Source organism: Anomalospiza imberbis, chromosome 7 (genome assembly GCF_031753505.1).
Source record: "Anomalospiza imberbis isolate Cuckoo-Finch-1a 21T00152 chromosome 7, ASM3175350v1, whole genome shotgun sequence".
Classification (NCBI taxonomy): domain Eukaryota; kingdom Metazoa; phylum Chordata; class Aves; order Passeriformes; family Viduidae; genus Anomalospiza; species Anomalospiza imberbis.
In genome coordinates, this window is record NC_089687.1 from 3,241,471 (window position 1) to 3,261,869 (window position 20,399).

General features: G+C 40.9%; 1 long non-coding RNA gene across 1 annotated transcript; it reads left to right on the plus strand.

Annotated features, from left to right (window-relative positions):
• The first annotated feature begins 495 nt into the window (after positions 1-495).
• LOC137476791 (uncharacterized) lies at positions 496-10,719 on the plus strand. Its single transcript, XR_011000600.1, has 3 exons — positions 496-800; positions 8,628-8,844; positions 9,956-10,719. It is a non-coding gene; the product is annotated as an uncharacterized lncRNA (long non-coding RNA).
• Positions 10,720-20,399: the final 9,680 nt, after the last annotated feature.

The window sequence follows — 20,399 nt, forward strand, 5'->3', positions numbered from 1 at the left end:
TTGTTATTGTCAAAATCTGATTCTGCTGAGGCAGCAGAATGCATTAATGCTGCACTGGATTTGCCCCTTCCTCTGCTTCTCCCTCCCTTCAGTTCAGGATTCAGTTTTTGATCCAGGTTGTTAAAAGAGATCCTATTTCATACATCCCTACATTCTCTTTCTGAATCCTATATTCTTAGAGCATTAATCTGCAGGATTGTCCCCAGAGTCCATTTGAGATGGGCACAGAAATTTAGTTCAGGTAATTATCCTTTCTTTTCAAGTGAATCAAGGAACCAGGAATTCCTGCTTATCTGACAGAAGTGTAGATTTCCTTCCTTAATGCTTGTCACCTGCGAGACAAGTCACACAGGTAAATCTCAAACTGTGCCTTTGTGCCCCATCTAAAGTGGATTTTGGATGTCTCTGCGGAGTAATGCTCCAAGGACGTTATAGTTCAGAGAAAATGGTAATGTCTGTGTATAAAATGTGAATTACTTTAATAGGCTTTGGCAGCACAAGTCTCAACAAGACAATCCACCCCTGCTAATCTAGAGCATACGAGTTTTCTCTTCTTTTTTTTTTTTTTAATGTCTGAATATAATTTCTCTAAGCTGCAATTTATAATGCTAAAGTTTTACCGTTTTACCCCCTCATTAAGGAGGGGAAGAAAGCTTCTAAGCCACTCTATTGAGCTGTTGGAAAACGTCTTACATTGAAATTCTGATTTAGAGATAGGCACAATCCATCTGCTTTGCATACCTTTGCCCTTTAAACCAGAATTTGTGATATAAAGAAGCACACAGCTTGCAGAGTAGCTGGTAAGTCTTCTATCCATGATTTTTTTGAGGTTTTTCTTCTTTTTTTTTTTTTCTGCGTGTATTTGCAAAGTCAGATTTGTTTCCTTCCCTCCTTTAGGCATGACAGCTTCTGAATTCTCAAAAAAACTATCTTTGTGTGGAATCACTGGTGTGGTGGTGTTGATGTTGCTTATAACAGCACGGAATATGGCATATTTATCCTATTTTGTGTTTTAGGTTTCACTTATCCATTTTATATCTCTTTATTTAAGACAAACTGCCTAAAGGTTGTCTGTTCTCTTGAAAAAATGAGAGAGTAGGAATGGCTGTACCTTAGATGGTTCACAAATCCTGCTTTTGCTGACTTTGGGGGTTTTTCATGGGGTTTAGTTGTCATTTCTTTATGATTTTCTTTTTACTTTTCAATGCTTTGATTAAGATGAGGCAGTGATTTTGTTGTATATGGTAGTGAACACAAAATCCCTTCTTCATTCCTTGAATGCCTATTGCTCCCTGTGGCCCATGAGGCTCCTACATGAGCAGATCACAGGATCCTGCAGAAGATGTCATGGCTCCCATCCTAAACTGGGGAGCAAATCTTCATGCAGCTGTAAGCCAGCCAAGACTATAAAAAATTTCATGGTCCTGCCTTTGAAAGAATTACTTCTTGTGACTGTAATATGGTGAAAATGGGAGGAGGGGGGCAGAAAAGCTGCATTTGAGAGGTTTTCCTTATATATGCATTTCAAACAGAGGGATCTTTTTAAAAAGGAAATTACAGGTATCACTTGTTTTACAACTCTTCCACAGCTCAAATTAAAGCTTAAGCAGCTATGTATTTATCAATTAGCATTATTTCTCTATCCCTGTCTGACTCTCTGTATTGTTGTAACTCCATCAAATAGTCATTTGCTTTTTTTATGGTAATAATCCCTTCAAATTCACTCCTTTCATCTGTATCCCTGTATGTTATTTGTTGTTCTGCTAAATCCCTATTACAGAGGCCTAGGAGTTCCAACGGCCCGACGAATAATTAGAAATGTTTTATCCCTAAGCTTCAAAAGGGTGCTAGAAATAATTATAACCAAACATTTTATGTAGCATTCCGTATCAATCCTATCCCAGCTTTATGTTATTTGTGCTTCAGATAGGAGGCAGAGAGGGAGATCCTGGTTTCCAGCTCCCACAGCCTAAAGGGGACACACGTTGATGATGCTGGAGCTTTTGGCTTCCCTCTCCCCTGTGCTCCTGCTGGTGGGGTCCTCACCACATCCTAGGCACCTCGTAGCACCTCTGATTTTATAGGAGTCTGGTTAATTACTGGCCAAAGATAATGAGTTATTTTATCAACAAATTCCCCCTACTCTCTTAGTGGCAACGTGACCCACGGACTGCGCTGTGCACAAATAACGCCGCATCAAACCGGACAAGAAAGCTTGAGTTTTGCAAAGTGAAAGTTGATTATTTAATCCAGACTAGATGTGTCAGTGCAGCCTTATTCCCTAGCAAATTCTGGGAGCTGTAGCAGCTCTAGCTGTCCTTCAGCAGACCAGACTCACGCCACAAAGTTTTTTACACAGAAGGCAAGGAGAGAGAGCTGCATCTCGAAAGCCTACAAAACTAATTGGAACACACCCAATGTCATTACATTTGACAGCATTTTGAGAAATACCCAATCACTTTGTCATCAATTTTCAATTTTGTCAAGAGAAAGTAGCTTTTCATTGGCAAACAACCTGCTGTCCCCACAGTATTTGTGAAAGTGTCCTGGCAGAGAGTAGTGTCATCTCCAAGAACATTTTTCAGGCTCACTTTCTCTACAAAACTTTTATTGAAGAGTTTTTTTAAAAATCCTTGAAAATTGTGTTAAGATGAAGGGTTTTCATCCCGAAGATACCAAACCCAGTTATGGCCCAGTATAACAAAGGACATAAATACATGATTAACTTTAAACTTGTCAACGGTCCTTCTAGGTTTGCACTAAAACCAGCGCAAGTTTTGGTGATAAGGGATTTTATCTGTTCACTTCAACGATTCTGTGAAAAAGAATGAATTGACATTAAAAAAGGGAGAAAGTAATTTGTATTTATCAATCAATATGATGAAGGTTCATGTGGGAAAAGCAAAGAACAGTGTGCTCAGGGATAGCACAGTGATACCTTTCTACCAATCTGCTGATCCTTTTGTGTCTTTCCCTCTGAGGTGAATTCATTCATCCTTGCTCTTGCTTTTCTAGAACAAAAGACAGTCTGATTCAGGGCCTGATTTGCTGGAGATCCATATTTTTAATCTATTTCTGTACTTTTTATCAATTTGATGCTTTTGAGAGTAGATCCCTAATTTTGCCATTTCCCCACCTTCACGTTGTGAAGCTGTGGTGTGAAGAAATGTGTGAGAAGGAAACCAGATTTATTAGAGGTGGTTTTCCATGTTTGCAACACATGGACTCTGTAAGAACTGGTGGAAGCATTTTGGCTGGCACAGCAGAGAAGAGCAGGGGGTTTACCAAAAACCATTTATCTCAGCTGGTGGACTCTCCCTAGCCCAGGGACAGCACTACAGAATGTCTCTGAGGGCAGTGAGGGAATTCCACACAGGAAAACCTTCCTTTGATGGGCCCTCTGGCAAGCCTAACAGCCACTGGGAGATCCAAAAATCCATGGCTGCCCCATCCCTGAAAGTTTCCAAGCCCAGGTTGGCTGGGGTTTAGAGCCACCTGGTCCAGCAAAAGGTGTTCCTGCTCATAGCAGGAGGTGGAATGAGGTAGTCCTTAAGGTGCCTTCCAATATTGCATTTTGCTCATGGTGGGAAATTGTGACACTTCTTGGTGGTCTCTTCCTCACCTCTGGAAGTAAAATTCAGACTAAAGTTGCAATAAATTATCTCAAACCCTTTCTTCCACTGCAACAGGGAAATGGTGAGGAATACTGAAAAAAACACTGTAAGAACCCAATGGCTCGTTAAAATCAGAGAGTGTAGAATCTACAGGTTTTAGTTTGGAGTTGACTCCTCTCTGACTTTGCCCCTCCAAAAATAACTTTAAAAAATATATTGTTTGGAAACCATTGCAAACCCACCAAATTCTATTTTATGTACATCGAAAAGCTTACATGCTTTTTTGATTAATATGCAAATCATGTGGGCTCCCAACTTTCATCACTGCTTAAATACTGTACAAGCATCGTAAATAACCTGCCTATTCAAGTTTTATCTTGTCCACTTTACATTGCACTGCTCTTGTACAGGAAATGGATTGTATTTAATATTGATGGCTCTGTATGTGTCATTTAATCGTCCCTATTGATTGGATTTCATCAGAGTAGGGGGCTCGGACAGAAGCTTTGATTATACTGTAAGGAGTCTTTGCAGTTTTCTGTTACTCAACACCATATCAATGCACCTTCTGGTGTGATATCACTTTCACGATCAATACCTGGAAAGAAAATAAAAAAGAGGCCTCCAGGAAAGGAAAGGGGGAAAAAAAATGCCCTGAATCAGCCTCTAATTCCCTTTCTGCACATAGATTAAACCTCTGCAACTCAAAGACCATTTATTGTGTGGTTTTACATAAGAAACAGGGGGGAAGAAAAAAACCTGAAAGAGTCTCCATGGGTTGTTTGTTTAATTTCTACATCATTTTTTATTTATAAGCGTCAACTCTTCCTTTCAGTGTCCCTGACTGATGTTTGATGGTGTGTAATTTTTAACAGTTACATGCCATGTCTCAGTTAACTGTATCTCTTGATATAATAATAGTGCTAGAAACTTATTATTTGATCAAATGGATGCATAGGGGACATTTTGCTTTTCAATATTCTTTCTCCTGAGAGTGGGCTGTCTTCGAGCTTTCAAAGAGCATCCTTTAAACTGACACTGTCCCATGGTGGCTCGACCTCATCCTCACTCCAGAGCCACTCTGGTTTGTGCTCCTCCATTCCAGCCTCCCAACACCAACCGTAAGAACCAGGCAGCAGGAAACAATAATTCCCTGGGTAATATTAATACACAGCAGATGGGTATTTCATGGTGCTGGTGAGAGGGTTTCCCCATCTGGGCATTCTCAGCTGAAATGCAGGCGCTGACGTGCTCGTAAATCCAATTCCTGGGTGCATGACAGGAAACATCGTTCAGAGTTGTATCAGAGCAGGGAGAACATACATCGCTCCTCCAAAGTTGTTTGTGCTCTGGTTCTCCTCGTTCACTGTCCTGAGATGAAAGGGAGTTTATGGGCTATTTATGAGCTTATCATCTTTTCCACTCTGGTGACCCTTTAACTGAGACACAACAATATATAAGAAGAATGGTAACGTTAGTAGCTTATTTTTAAGGGAAATTGGATTTAAAACTTTTTTTTGGAGTAGTGAGGGTGTCACCAATGTTACTATGAGTATGGATGTGTGGTGCTCTGGGAGAACAGGAGAACACAGGTTCACCCTTGACATAGAGAATGGTGCAGAGGAAAAATGAGTTAACCTTAGTCTAGATCACAGTGGCAGTTTAAAACTGCTGACACAGACCTTGACTAAGTTTTCTTAGTCCTTCCAGATGAGTGACCAATGGTTTCTTAGGAATAACTGCTTTTTAACATGCATATTCCTGGAGACATCAGTGCATTTCTGTTGACACAGGGCTAACCTGACACTCTAGTTTTGCACAGAAGTGCTTGTTCTTTGACTGCTTAAAAGAAAGCAAAGGGATTTGTGTTCAGTAGGAAGAATTGTGACAAACATGAAAAATACATGCCTTGTGTGCATAACATTTATCAGAGAGGGTTACAAAGCCAGGTGTGGCTCTTTCTGCTGACAGACACCCCCAAATGTGCCCAGCAAAGACACAGGCACAGAAAACAGTGGGGGACCTACCAGACAATCCACATTTCTTTGCTCCATCAAACACTTTCAGAGATCCTTTGAGTTTAATAAGCAAGAAAAGGCAGAAACTGTCAGGGACAGATTGTGTTTCCTTACCTGGAGTGACGTGGAAAGTCTTGGGCTGGTGGCACTGTCCTGTCCTGTGTGCCAGAGGAGACCCAGCAGCGTGTCAGTGGGACAATCTGAGTCTCAGTGTGGAGCAGAGAACCACAGAAGGGTGCCCAAAGTGACAGGTATTTACCCAAAAGGGTACAGACGGATGCAAGCATCTGAGCTGCTAGACTGGAAGGCTCCTCAGTCTAAAAAACAAAAGTATGGTGTTAGGAAAGTGCAGTGCCTGAACAGATGTAACTTACTCATAAAAAGAAGTGCCTGTAGGCTTCCTACCAAAGCCAGAAGTGACTTCTAGCCCTGAAAAGACCTCCACTGAGACAACTGGGATTTTGAAATGCATTTTCTCTTCCTCTCCGTTGTTGCATTTCTCTGTTTGAATAGTTGCATTAACATATTTCTGGCAAAACTCATAGAGAAACAACAGTTTTATTGCCAAACATTAATGGAACCTTAATTTTCTTGTTTACATATAGATATTTGCAAGAAAAGAGGTTGAACAGTTACACCAAATAGGGAATGAGATTGTATTGTGTTTGTTCTGGCCAGTCCCATCACTGAATTTTGACAGTGAGCTTTCTTGGTAACAAAATACAATAATCCTTGTCACTTATCGTGTGGCCTCCAAATATGTGCTTGATCACCTTCGTTGTTTAGAAAACAGGTAAAAAATCAGCAAAATGGAAAAGCTAAAACTGACTGTCTTGATATGAAAATTGAACAAATAAAAATACATTCCTGAATTAGAGCTATATTCATTTAAACCTGGTCTTAATATTGGAAGATTCCCAATAAAATAACCATTGTATCAAGAATACCCAAATAACTTTGGGTCAGTAGGTAACAATAATATACTTTATGATGCTTAGTATAGGGTTCTTCTTTAACTTAATTTTTCGAAGTTAATTTAATTATAATGACAGAGAGACTGGATCAGCCCACCCAAAATTAACTATTAACCAATTAGACTGTTGCATCTTGTTGGGCATGGTGCTTGTCAGGAGAGAGCCATGACCATCAGGGACATAGGGAAAGTGGAAACAGATTTATTAGAAACAATTAATTTGGCAATTTTAGACAATAACTTCAGAACTTTATTTAATACTACTTGGAAGTAGTAGAAAGCACTGAAATATTTAATGAAAGAAGAGCTCTGAGATGCATAATCTTGTGTTTTCTCCTGGATCATCTGTCTTCTGCTGGACACCTTTTGACCCACTGCAGTGATGCACATTCTCACGCTGGATTCTGCAAATTCCTCTCCTGTGGGGCTGCTGAGACCACAAGCCCCCCCAGTAATTATCAGATGGAAACGACGCTCAGTCAGAACCAACCTGTGCCACATTCAAGTCGGTAACCTAAAGGTGAAAACCTTTGATTCCCATTAATAACACTTTGAGCCATTCTGACCCCCAGGTTGTGATTAAAAGCCCATTAAATTCCCTCAGTAGCTTTGGCTCATATTGTTTGCATTTTGCATTATTGTCGTGTATTGTTTGATCACCTAATTATATTATTTGATTAATTTAGGGCGTGAGCACTTTTCTGTTTTGCGTTTGAGAATTCACCATGCTCAGAGCTCTCTTCACCTAGACGAAATATCTTTTTGTTTCACTCCGTATTTCTCCGCGGGTGAACGAACTGCTTCCCTTTGTCTCGTCGCTCAGAATAACAAATGTCAAAGCTCAGAACCTGGTAATTTGGCAATTTTAGACAATCGCCTCATAACCACGTTTTAGTACACCTTTGAAGCAGTGGAAGTTCAAAGGCTCTGCGAAGACGAGCGTTGCTTTGCCTGTTGCTATGAGTCATTTGAAGTAATTGGTCCTGTCTGATGAATGTTTTGAACTGAGGAAGTAGTGCTTTATTACCACAATCAGATACAGGTTTTTAGCTGAGGAAGTGGTGTTTTCCTCGCAGATGTAGATGTCTGCTTGATAAGGCAGAAAACAGACAGATGTGCCTCTCTGCACTGGGGAAGAGGTGTAGAGAAGGAGCAAACATGAAGGCTGAGAAAATTCCATGAAGCTACATGAGAGGGGATTTGGAAGCCTTCCCAGTGAGAAAAATTCTCAAAAGCAAGGAAACTTGCCTTTTAGAGACATAAATACTTAAAGTTTTATATATCAAACAACTATGCCTATCATCAGGTTTTCAAGTGCTTAGACTGGACAAAAAAGTCAGATTAAGCACTCTGAAGGTATTTTAAACAATGTCACCTAATTTTAGGCTCAACATCAGGAGTCTGATGTTACATTTCCCGTAAACATATGCTCTCTAACAGTTCTAAAAGTTGGGGGGTTTTAAAATTCAATATTATAAGGTATCATTGCATGTTAAGGTGGTTTTTGGAATAATACGATGTAAGATTAAAGCCCAGAATTTATGTTCTCTCTTATCAGTGACTAATGCCTGATGTGCTGTGAGGAAGTACCTCTCTCTTGTAAATATTTTACTAAAATTAGAAAAAGTCCTGCCAGAACCACATCTATGCTTTTGGACGTGCATAAGAGCTTCCCACAGAGCTGAATGGAGTCTCTGCTCCCTGACAGAGAAGTGTTGAGTTGTGACCCCAGCCTGGAACTTGCCAGCTCCTGCAGGCAGAAACCTTGTGCTCAGATGTGCTGAGCTCAGTCCATTCATCCATATGTGCCACAGACAGCAGTGGGAGAGCAGTTTTTGGCACTAAGAAGGTTTTTTTCCTTTCTCAATCCCCTTTTGAATTGCTCCCACTGGTTGAGGTGGATCTGCATTGTGCCATATCCAGTGGATTCTTCAGTGCTGGTGTCCTCTTGAGGCAGTGACAGTGCTGATGGTGGGTGCGCACATTATTCATTACTGAGAAGGACCTTTTTCTTTTCCCCAGGCAGAGAAATCTTGAGGAGGAATCTCTGCTCCCACTGCTGCACTGCAGAGGCCAGAGAAACACAGTAAAGCTCCGAATGGTAACAGAGAATATCCACTTCAGTGTGTGAGTAGTGTCCAGAGCAGATTAAGGAAAGCGAGACTCATATTTCAAAGTCAAGGAAGACTGGCGTGTTCTTTTGAGTGGAAAGCCAGTACAGCAAGAGTGGTAGACTCAGGTATTCTGCAACACCATTTATTTCCTCTTGCAGGTGGTGGCAGAGTACAGAAGTGGCTCGAGTCCAGCCAGTTTCAATAGATCAACTCCTTTTATCAGTTTTACGATATCACATTTACTTAATATCACATGGAACAAAGTAAATGTCTGTTAGGAAAGGCTGGGCTGCTGCTCAGCTGACAAATGAGCTGCCCAACGTGCTCTATCTCCTCTGAACGCCTGTGTATTCACCTGCACCTCCACCTCAGCCATCATTTTTCTCTTTCCCATCTGGGCTCTGATTGCTTTGGCCAAGTGACACCTTCACAAATCAAAGGTTGCTTGTGTAAACTTTTCTGGTGAGAGAGGCAAGAAGTTTTGCAGCAGGGAAATTGAGCATAGGTGGACACAGATTTGGAAGGAGAACTCAAGACCTGGGCTGACCACTGCAGTCAGTGCAAAGTCATCTTTTTTACTCTTTAAGAGCTTTGGCCAGTGCTCATGGTTTAGTTTTCATCTGGGTGAGTGTAACAGGCTCTTAGCTCAGCCTGCATTTTGCCCACACAAATATTCAGATATAAATATTTGAAGATCTTTCCTCCTTTAAATTAATTTTCAGTTTTGTAGTAGATCAATGGTAAGAGAACAAAATGATCATAGCAGAGATTGCAGAGAGATGGGCACTGATAGCTTTGATGATGTCTCCAGTGTTTTTTGACTGTTGAAAACATCACATTTCCATTTAATCTAATGAAATGGGGTCTGATCTCATCCCCCATTTGTGCCCATCACAAAGCTGTCACACATTTTGATACAATAAGAATATTCATATGATCAGTGAAATTGCCAAACCAAATTATGGCGATGGTAGGTTAACCCATCCTCCTGCCCTCTCTGAGATCTGCCACACACAAGCACAAAAACCTTCTTGCTCTGCAGCAACAGGGGCTCCTCCTTCTTTATATGCTTTATGTATTGTAAAGGTAATTAATACTTTTTAATAAGTTTTATTCATTTTTTTCTTTTAAATTTTTTTTTTTAATTTTTAAGCACTTTGGCTCAGTAATGCTGTTTTATTTTTTTCCACAGAAATGTGTAATTCCATTTTTTATCTAGGAGAGCACCATGAACAGGTTAAAGGGGCAGAAGTGAAGCAGTTTGGCTGAGCTATTCCAGAAGCTTCAGTTACAGTTTACCTACAGTTCTCCTGGCAGGGCGTGAGCATCCTATGAGAAGGAAAACCTCACCAATAACTTACAAAGTAAGCTGGTGAATAAAAAAAATAAAAACTCACCACATTTGGCCTCTGCCAACCCCAATGAACAGGAATATAATTAAAAAATGGATTTTCACCCTTCCTACAGAATAAACTCGACATCCAGATGTGGGCACAGGATCCACCAGCACTCCCCTCAGCCAGCAGGGATCCTTGTATTATAAAAATAGAATCACATTTTAGGCTTGAGTCTATTACACAGCGGCAGTTCCTGTTGAGAGCATCTCTGGGCATCCAGCTCAGTGATTTCAAAAGAAAAAAGCCTCAGTGGCACTGATTAATGGAAAGGCCTGGATATACTGGTGGATCTGGAAAGCATCTCGTAATCTTTGACAGACAAGATGTTTCTTATTCTGATGGGATTTGATCATTGTTTACGAAATTATGTGAGTGACATAGCATCACTGTTATTTTTATCCTGGCATTACAGCTGGTCTAATAATTTGGATAATAAAGTTACTTATTTTGGCAATAAATCATCATATGTACCAAGAGTTCTTATCAACATTTTCATTTATTAATATTCCCTGTCAGAATTCTTATCAATATTTTTCCACATTTGTTTTTCTTTTAGAAATCCTCTGATTTAAACTTGTATTAAACTTGTATTAATGCAAACCAGTTGATTTATTTAAAATGGTGACATCATTTTACTCCAGTCTGTAGAGGTTTACACTTTGCCTGACTGAAAGTGTCCACACTGATTTCAACAGGAATATTTCCAGTTTATCAAGTGCCTGTTTAAATACATATTTTTTATAATACACCAAATTTTCATTTCTATCTCCACATGCACTTACACCTGTATTTGAACCTGTGTGAGCATACACTTGTTTTCCTCATTTTCCCACGTGGTTTCTGCCTATTTGTCCTTTCCTTTTCCATAGGAGAATTACAGAATTGTGAAGGCTGGGAGAGACTCCCAAACTCATCCAGACCAGCTTTCTAAACACAGTTTAGAAATAGGGGGAATATTTACAGTAGTTTTAAGAATGTTGTTTAAGAAAAACATAAAAAAAAGGAATAAAAATAACTGAAAATTATAACAACTTGTAATAACCTATCTCAAAATTTCTGAAAAACAGAAAAACCTCAAGACAGAAAAATCTCTCTGACAGTTGGATGGGTGAGTAACACATCACATTTATGCTGGGAAGGGAGAATGAAAACCCATCCTGAAGAAACAAGAGGTGGGATAAAAACACCAGAGCTTAATTTTCCATAAGTCAAGACCAGCCACCTACTACCAGTAGTAACTCAGATTTCAAGGAAAGCTGAGGACACTCCTGAAATAATGAAAATTTTCTTCCTGAAATAATGATCAGCACAGGAAAATGAAGACATTCTGTGGATGAACAGACCATTGCAGGCTGAACATGATCGATACTATGTGGAGAGTTAATAATTTATCATTAAGGAACAAACTGAGAAAGAATTTATGCTGTCAGTTCATGCAGTGGGGATAAAAGAAGATATTTATTTAGTCCTGTTTTTGCAACAATAAAATTTGGATTAATATACAACAGCAGCTCAATGGAGATGTCTGGTCCATAAAGGGAGGGAAGGCAAAGAGGGAACCATGGAGCAAATATAATTGTCTTGAAAGCTGTGGTTTAACAGAAACAAGCCTGAAAAAGATTCCTTGAGCCACTGAGTTAAGCCCAGCCCCTCCTTCTCTCACTGTATAAAATTCTCACCAGAGTTCACTCTGAAAGAACTGGATGTAAATATAAATCTTCAGCTGAAATACAGCAGAAGTTCTACAAACCCCAGCATGTTCACATCTGTCACAGCCACTTTACACTAAGACTTTCAGAAACTTGTGTTACAGCTCAGCCATCAGATTTGATTTTCCTATCACCTTGAACACCTAAAAAGATTTTGGAGGCATATATAGATATATATATATATTTTTTTTTTTTTTTTTTAAATCATAAAGCAATTTAAGTCCTGTTGGTTGAGCCCTGATCTGGTTCATATTTAAGCATGTGCTAAACTTCACTCATATAAACAACCCCAGAATTGACAGCAGGGTTTCAAAATGCCATTTTGTGCCTCTGAATATTGAAAAAAACATGTCTGGTTTAAAAATATCCATCAGCCTAACCAGCACAGCACAATGCAAAGTGTGTCAGTCCACTGACAGAGAGGAAAAATAGATGGAGAGCATTGCTCTGAGTGAGCAGGGATGACAATCAGAAGGGATAATGTCATTCCAGGTGTGGGAATATTTGTGTTTGCTCCTAGTGACGATGGCTGTGATACCCAGCTTGTCCTCAGTGCTGCGACAGCAGGGGATGGAGCTGGAATGCAGGAAACAACTCGCAGTGATACCCACAGGTAAAAATTATGAAAACATATTCAGCAGTTGCAGTTCCTTCAGTCTATCGGCTGCATAAAAGGCATTTATAAAAGAAGCCTAAATACATATTTAACCAATTGACCAGAATGGCACTGAAGGAGTTTTAACATATTTTGAAAAATTGCCTAAATACATATTTACCCAATAGACTGGAACAGCTGCTTCAGAGTCTCTCTGGTCTCTTGGGTCTGTAATACGTGTTTTTAAAAACTGCCTGGCTATATATTTACCCAATAGACCAGAACAGCTATTAAGTAAATAATGCACATTATATAACTGTCAATGTTCTTTTTTTTTCCCCATCCCTTTTAAAAATAATAGAATAAAACAATTTTGAAAGGATTAAGATTTAAATATGAGGTATTAAGATTGTGAAAGGTCTGGAGTCTGAGGTTGGTGTATATGTGTCACACTGTAGAAGGTATCTCAGATCACCAGAGTGCTTTTGTGTGTGTGTTTAAAGTACAGGGCACTGTCAAGTACATCAGAGCCTGGGGTGCTTAATATAGAAGATAGAACAGCAGTTGGGAGTTGGAAAGGTCTGGCAGAAGAGAGAGGAGGGAAAAGAAGGGAAGATATGAATCATAAATTCCCAGGAAGGATGGGTAAATCAAGCAGCTGATTTTGAGAAAGCCTAAAGATAGTACATGAAACACTGAAAAAAAAAAAAAAAAAAAAAAAAAGAGTTATGGGGTGGACGTCATGGCATCTGGGCATCTGAGACCTCCATATCAATACCTCAATATACTCCTCAGAAGGACAAATTGTGCTTTGCCTTCCAAACTTTGCTTAAAAGAAATTCAGTCCTGATTGTTGAACTATTAAGGATTGACCTTTTCTTAGAATGATACAGCTACCAGGATAATGTCTCCTTAAATCTTTATATATGTTTTAAACCATTAATTAATTACAATTTATAATGTGTTCTAATTGGGATTTTTTTCCTCCATAAAATATTTCAATTCTGAAATCACACTCATGGAGACATTGATTTCTTTTTGATCTGAGCACATTTCAGACTGTTTTGAAATAGTGAATCTGTGTTGCTTCCAGTGTCTGTCCTGAAGACAGGACATAGTGAAGGAAAAGCTGTCTTCAAAAATAATGCTGTCACTTCTGCATTTTTTTTTTAATTTTTTTTAATTAGGAGACTCGGTGGCTGAAAAAACAAGGAAGGCTTCTCACACTTTGCACAAGAACTCTAGGCTGACAAAAGATGAAGAATAGTTAGGAAGAGACAGGAAGTGGTGAATGAAAATTTTAATACAGGCAGATTTCTTTTCCATAGAAAAAAGTTTCTATTTCCTGGCCAGGCCTTGTCTTACAGTGAAATTTCTTTGTCATCCTTTTTGTCAGGTTGGTCAGCAGACACAAACGTGCCTGCACAGGGCAAAACACAGACCGTGACAGATGGAAGAGGTTCTGCAATACCTTGGATTAAAATACTTCCTGGGGTTATCCCTCCAGGTGAGAAGTGAGGAAAGATGGATGGATGGATAGATGGATGGATTGATGGATGCATGGATGGATGATGGATGGATGAATGGATGGATGGATGGATGGATGGATGGATGGTGGATGGATGATGAATGGATGGATGGATGGTGGATGGATGATGAATGGATGGATGGATGGATGGATGGATGGATGGATGGTGGATGGATGATGAATGGATGGATGGATGGATGGATGGAGGGATGGATGGATGGATGGATGGATGGAGGGATGGATGGATGGATGGATGGATGGTGGATGGATGATGAATGGATGAATGGATGGATGGATGGATGGTGGATGGATGATGAATGGATGGATGGATGGTGGATGGATGATGAATGGATGGATGGAGAGATGGATGGATGGATGGATGGATGGATGGATGGATGGATGGATGGTGGATGGATGATGGAGGGATGGATGGATGGTGGATGGATGGATGGATGGTGGATGGATGATGAATGGATGGAGGGATGGATGGTGGATGGATGGATGATGGATGGATGGATGGATGGATGGATGGTGGATGGATGGATGGATGGATGGATGGATGGATGATGAATGGATGGATGGATTGATGGATGGATGGATGGATGGTGGATGGATGGATGGATGGATGATGGATAGATGGATGGTGGATGGATGATGAATGGATGATGGATGGATGGATCGTGGATGGATGATGAATGGATGGATAGATGGATGAATGGATGGATGGAGGGATGGATGGATGATGGATGGATGGATGGATGGTGGATGGATGATGGATGGTGGATGGATGATGGATGATGGATGGATGGATGGATGGATGGTGGATGGATGATGGATGGATGGAGGAATGGATGGATGGATGGATGGATGGTGGATGGATGATGGAGGGATGGATGGATGGTGGATGGATGATGAATGGATGGATGGATGGATGGATGGATGGATGGATGATGAATGGATGGATGGATGGATGGATGATGAATGGATGGATGGATTGATGGATGGATGATGGATGATGGATGGATGGATGCATGGATGATGGATGGATGGATGGTGGATGGATGATGAATGGATGGATGGATGGATGGATGGATGGATGATGAATGGATGGATGGATGGATGGATGACCCTCCTGCACTGCTTTTACAACTTTTTGTATATCACTACAAGAGCTGTTGGGTGCAGTGGAGGTAATAATGGTGAGGAAAATCCAGCAGAGGAACTTCAGGATGCTTCATCTTTCCTTTATTTTTACTTCAGCTTTGATAGTCAAGCCCATAAAAGGAAGATGAGCACCAAAACCACTGTTGCCCATCAGTTGAGTATCACTAGAGAGGCTTTTGCCTATTTCACAGTTTTAAACCCATTAAACCCTTATCAGCCAAAGCTCACCTCTTCATTTATTTAATGAGCCACTGAATGCCATTAACGACATATAACCTTGGACAGACTGCTCTCAACCAAGAGCCCACTGTCAGTGGTGACTCCACTGTCCCAGGCTGCTCCAAGCCCTGTCCAGCCTTGCCTTGGACACTTCCAGGGATCCAAGGGCAGCCCCAGCTTCTCTGGGCACCCTGTGCCAAGGCCTCACCATCCTCACAGGGAAGGATTTTTTTCCAACTGAACTATTTTCCCAGTCATTATCAACTTCATGTGAGCTCTGACATGGCAGCTGATGGATGAAAGCATCTCTAGCCTATTATTACCCTCTACTCTACAGTTCCCATTTCCTGAGCTTTTTAACTGAGTCCACTACACCAGAAAGAGTAAAATGAAGGTAACATTAATCAGTGGGTCTCTCTTACCCATAAAGTTTAGAATAAATATATATTTATATCTAACCATCTATTTGTTAAAGTAGGGCATTACTTTTGTTGTACCACTTCCAAACTTGCTATTCACTATTTAGCAGCCTTCCTGCAAGACACAAAATCCATTGTGTAATAATTTCTAGCAGGCTGCAGGAGTGTAAAAGTAGACAGTGTTTCCTTCAAAAATGGAATCATCTTTCACAGATGTAGATGTGTACTTGTTATGCCAAGATGAGACAGATGTGGCTCTATTCACTCAGGGACAGGTGCGGAGGAAGAAGAGATAAAACATTTGTAGAAAGTGTAAGCAACTGCATCGCTGTTGTTAAATAAATAAACATTCTGCCAAAAAGAAAAAAAAAAGTTTATTTGCTTATTTTTTTTTCCAGAATGTTTATTTTAAGCTGCAGCTTAGCTGTGATTTATTCAGATTTATGTTCCCGTATCAATTTAAATTTATAATATGCATTCTATATATAAACATCTGTTTGTATATAATCAGGGGAAGGTGCATTGGCACGTATGGGTGTAAATGCACACACACATTTTTCATGGAAAATGGGCTCACGGGCACGTGCAGGCAGCTAATCAGGTGAAGATGGGAAAATATTTTATTAATATAATGAGGCTTTGTGTGTGCATGAGCAGGAGGTGGGAGGGAGAGGACAAGCAGATGCTGTGTTGCCTAACACAGATTAAGCTGGTTCCAGCTCCAAATTGCAGGAGAAAAGCCTAATTGCCCTTTGACCACACGAACACTGACAGGAAACCTCCATGCAGAGACATCCTTGGGGAAAGGGTAAGATGGTTTGGGCCATATGAAAGAGCTTAAAGCTGGTTAAAAGTTGGCTCCTGAACTCAGAGCTCAGGAGTGGTTGTGGAACAGAGATGAGAGTGATGCTGGAGGTCATCATGGGGAGGGAGCACAGTGCAGAGCAGGGACAGGAGTTGGTTCAAGTGTTGGGAGATTTATTCCATTTATTACTGCTTTATCTGTTGGTTTAGTTTTGTTTCATCAAAAACACTGGGGCTTGCTCAGCCAGAAAAGATGGGAATGCAGGGACACCCCCAGGGAAAGTCAAAAGCCACTTCAGTGAAGGGATAATGGCCAGATCACGACATCAGCTTGTCCTCTAACCACAGGAAATCTCCATGACTGAGCTGGAGACACCAAAATCACTGCCCTCAGGGACTGCTGTGTTTTCCTCATGCTTGGGCTGGGGAGCCATCAATGAGCATTTCGTGATGAAAGCGGGAATGTTTCTGTGTTTTGGTGACTATATGGTTCTCCTGACAGCTACTGTAGAGTTAAGAGGCCCAGGCCAAGTTTTTTTGGTCCATGAAGGGAATTCATAGTAGTCATAAACCATTAAAAAATGTGCGAGGCAGGGCTTGTCCTGCAAGGGAAAGCTGCTCACCCCATCCTGACCTCCTCTCCCCCGGAGCACAGGCCCTCTGCTCACTGGCCATCTCCTGCTTGCCAAGAGGATCCCTCTGGACCACTGATTTTTGGCGTTCACGGGATTTCAGGCGCTCACCGTGAGGTCATCGAGCAGGCGGAGCCCAGGCGCCAGCGGGAGCCTGGAGATATTTATCCAGGCTTTCACTGCATCGCTTTGGAGAGCCCCACGTGCTCCCTGTGAAACCCAGAGCCCTCAGTCCCTTGGCTAGCTCTGGCTGGGTCCATATTGCCCATTTGGTGCCCAGCTTGACGCTCGTTTGCAAGCGGGGTTCGTTAAGGAGGCTGATTCCAGGGATTTGAGGGTGCCCAGGGCCTCGTTCCTCCCAAAGGCAGCAAGAGAGGATAAGAGCAGACAAGAGGACAGGCAGTGCCATAAAGCCTGGATGAAGCTGGATTACTTTCCTCTAAAATATTCAAGGGAGCTGGGGGAGGGAAGAGAGCAGGACGGCAGCAGAGGCAACTGGAAGGAGGAGTGAGGATCCACAGCTGTGAGGAGGACTGGGAAGAGGAGGGGGAGGAGAGGCAGAGAGAGAGAAGGATGATGTGATTTAAAGAAGAAGAAAAAAAAAAAAAAGTATTAATCACAGCTCCAGAACAGGAATCAGGGTGGGAATCAGCAGCTGGGAGAAGGGAAGAAAATGGAAAACATTATTTTTCATTTGAAATACATTTCTTCAATCACAAGTCTTCCTGAGAGCGGGAGTTTGCAGCTGGGCACAGCAGAGGTGTCCGTGGTTAGAAGAGGAATATTTTGATGAGCAGAGCGAGCTCTGCAGTCAGCTGGGCTCCACACAGGGGTCGGAGCAGGTGGGGGACTCTGTGGCCAACACGAGGTGTCACTGCCAAGGGCTGTCAGTCCAAAACACTCCTGTATTCCCCTTCTCTGCAGCACAGCTACAGACGGACTTTATTCTGGTGTCAGGACAAGGAGCAAGAGCCACATTTGAAAGGAAAGTCAAGTGACTTTTACATTTCTACCAACTTGTCAGCTCAAAGCTTTCTCTTTTTTCCTTCCTCTTACATTAAAGGAGGGAGGGTGAAGAAAAAAGTAGCAAGTTTGTTCACCGTGTGAGGGGTGGTTTGTGATTTTTTTTTTGTCTTGTCTTTCATAGCTTGACCAGGGAGTCCAGCTTAACAAAACCATTTCCCTTTGTAGGCTGAACATGCAAAGACTTCACTCCTTTAAGTCCAAAGATTAGTTGCTACTTTGTTTGAATGCCAGGAATCATATGATTAAAAAAAAATAAAAATCCAGGTAACAGAGGCATGATATAAATTCTCATGAAGTCATGAGAAGCAATGACTGTTTAGTAAAATTTCTCTTTTTTTTATATATGTCCAGCACGTTATGTATGGGATCTATCATGTATGTCAGCAGGAGTAGAAGAAATCAGCCACTGGTTTTGCTCCCCAGTGAAGCTGAGACCACAAAACATGTCACAACAACATTGTTACTTCCTTTACATTTATATTTTCTAACACCCAAGCACTGATTTGCTCCTTATTTAAGCAACATTTTCTTGATAAATTAAAAAAGCAGCAATAGCCATTACTGCAGGCTATATACAGCCTCTAATATCACTTAAGCATATTACAGAATATAATATCTGGTACTTAACGACTAACTTGCATATGAAAGCTCACATAATGTCTCATAAAACCCTTAAAATGGCTTCAGTTTAAGAGTCTCTTTAAAAAAAAAAAAAAACACCTTCAGGGAATATTGTAAATGAAGTAGCACTCCAGCCTTAGAAAAAAAAAAATCACACACTTGCAGAAATTTTTAATATAAATTGAACACATTAAAAATTAATTTTGCATGACCATTTCGCATTGCAGTGCCAATGCATAGTTAAGATAAGGCCTTAACTCTTCTTTGTTTAAAGTAACATGGAAACATCTCTCTCTCCCTCCTCATTATGTGTACATAATTATAATTTTCATTAATCAGAAATTGGAACCCCATCCTCTGATAATGACAGCCCTGGCTGGAGATCAATGAAACCCTACCTGTGTCACTAAGGAAACTTGCTGTAAACTTTTAGGAAACTCATTAAAGGAAGGTGTGACCTCACAATCAGAGGAGGCTACACAGAGCATTTCTCACATATGCCAGTCAGGGAGAGGGACTGGGTTTGCTGGGGAAGTAGATGTTCTCTTCCGTGGCACTTTTCTGGTGGAAATCTCGTAGGTTCTCTGGTGACGTCAGCTGTCAGCTTGGGAGGCTCAGCTGACACAAATGTTGGCAGCAGAGACTCCAAACCAGGCAGCAGTTTGTGTTACGGTGCTGCTCTTCCCTGGGATCTATATATAGAAAAGACCTTTAGTGATTTTCCTTTTCCAGATTTTGGATTGGACTCGTGGCCAGTGTTTTACAGCGAGGAATTGCCTCAGCAGGCCTTGGATGCAGCTGGACATTGACTGATGCCTTTTGTCCCCCTGCAGCAGCTCTGATGCACACCAGAGAGTCCAAACCTCTCTGATGTTGCCACACCACAGCAGGCCATAAGATTTTTCATATTCTGTCTTGTTTATAAGATTCCCAAGATTTTTTTTTTCTTTTATTATCCCAAATGCATGATAAAAATCATAAAACCTGAGAATTGTTTGTCATGGGATGGACCTTAAAGACCATCTTTGTTCCAACACCTTCTGCTAGATCCGGTTACTCCAAGCCCCATCCAACCTGGCCTTGAACAATTCTATTTGATATTCACCTGCTATTTTATCTTTTCGCTGTTTGATTTACCTGCAGGTAAATCAGGTTCCTAATCCAATTCTGAAATCTTGGGGTTTTTTTGCTATAAACTCTTTACTGGTGTGTCTGCCTGCTTTGAAGATGCTTGTTTGTGCTAGTAACACTTCAATAAATGCATCCTCGTGTTAAACATTCAGGAACCTCACAGTCATTTGCATTAAAGATGCTACAAAATAATTTGCCACACATCACTCAACACAGATGGATTTTGATCACTAGAATCCTGGTTCTACGCTTTGCAATTTAGAATAAATAGTTCCACTCAAACCAACAAATGCCATCTTTAGTCCAAAGTGTCTCAGAAATCACCGTGACTTCTAAAATATCTCAGTGTTCTAAATGGCTCTAAAATATCTAAATGTTCTAAATGGCTGAACTTGGAAAAAAGTCACAAGGAGCTGCACAGCACGGAAGCAGACA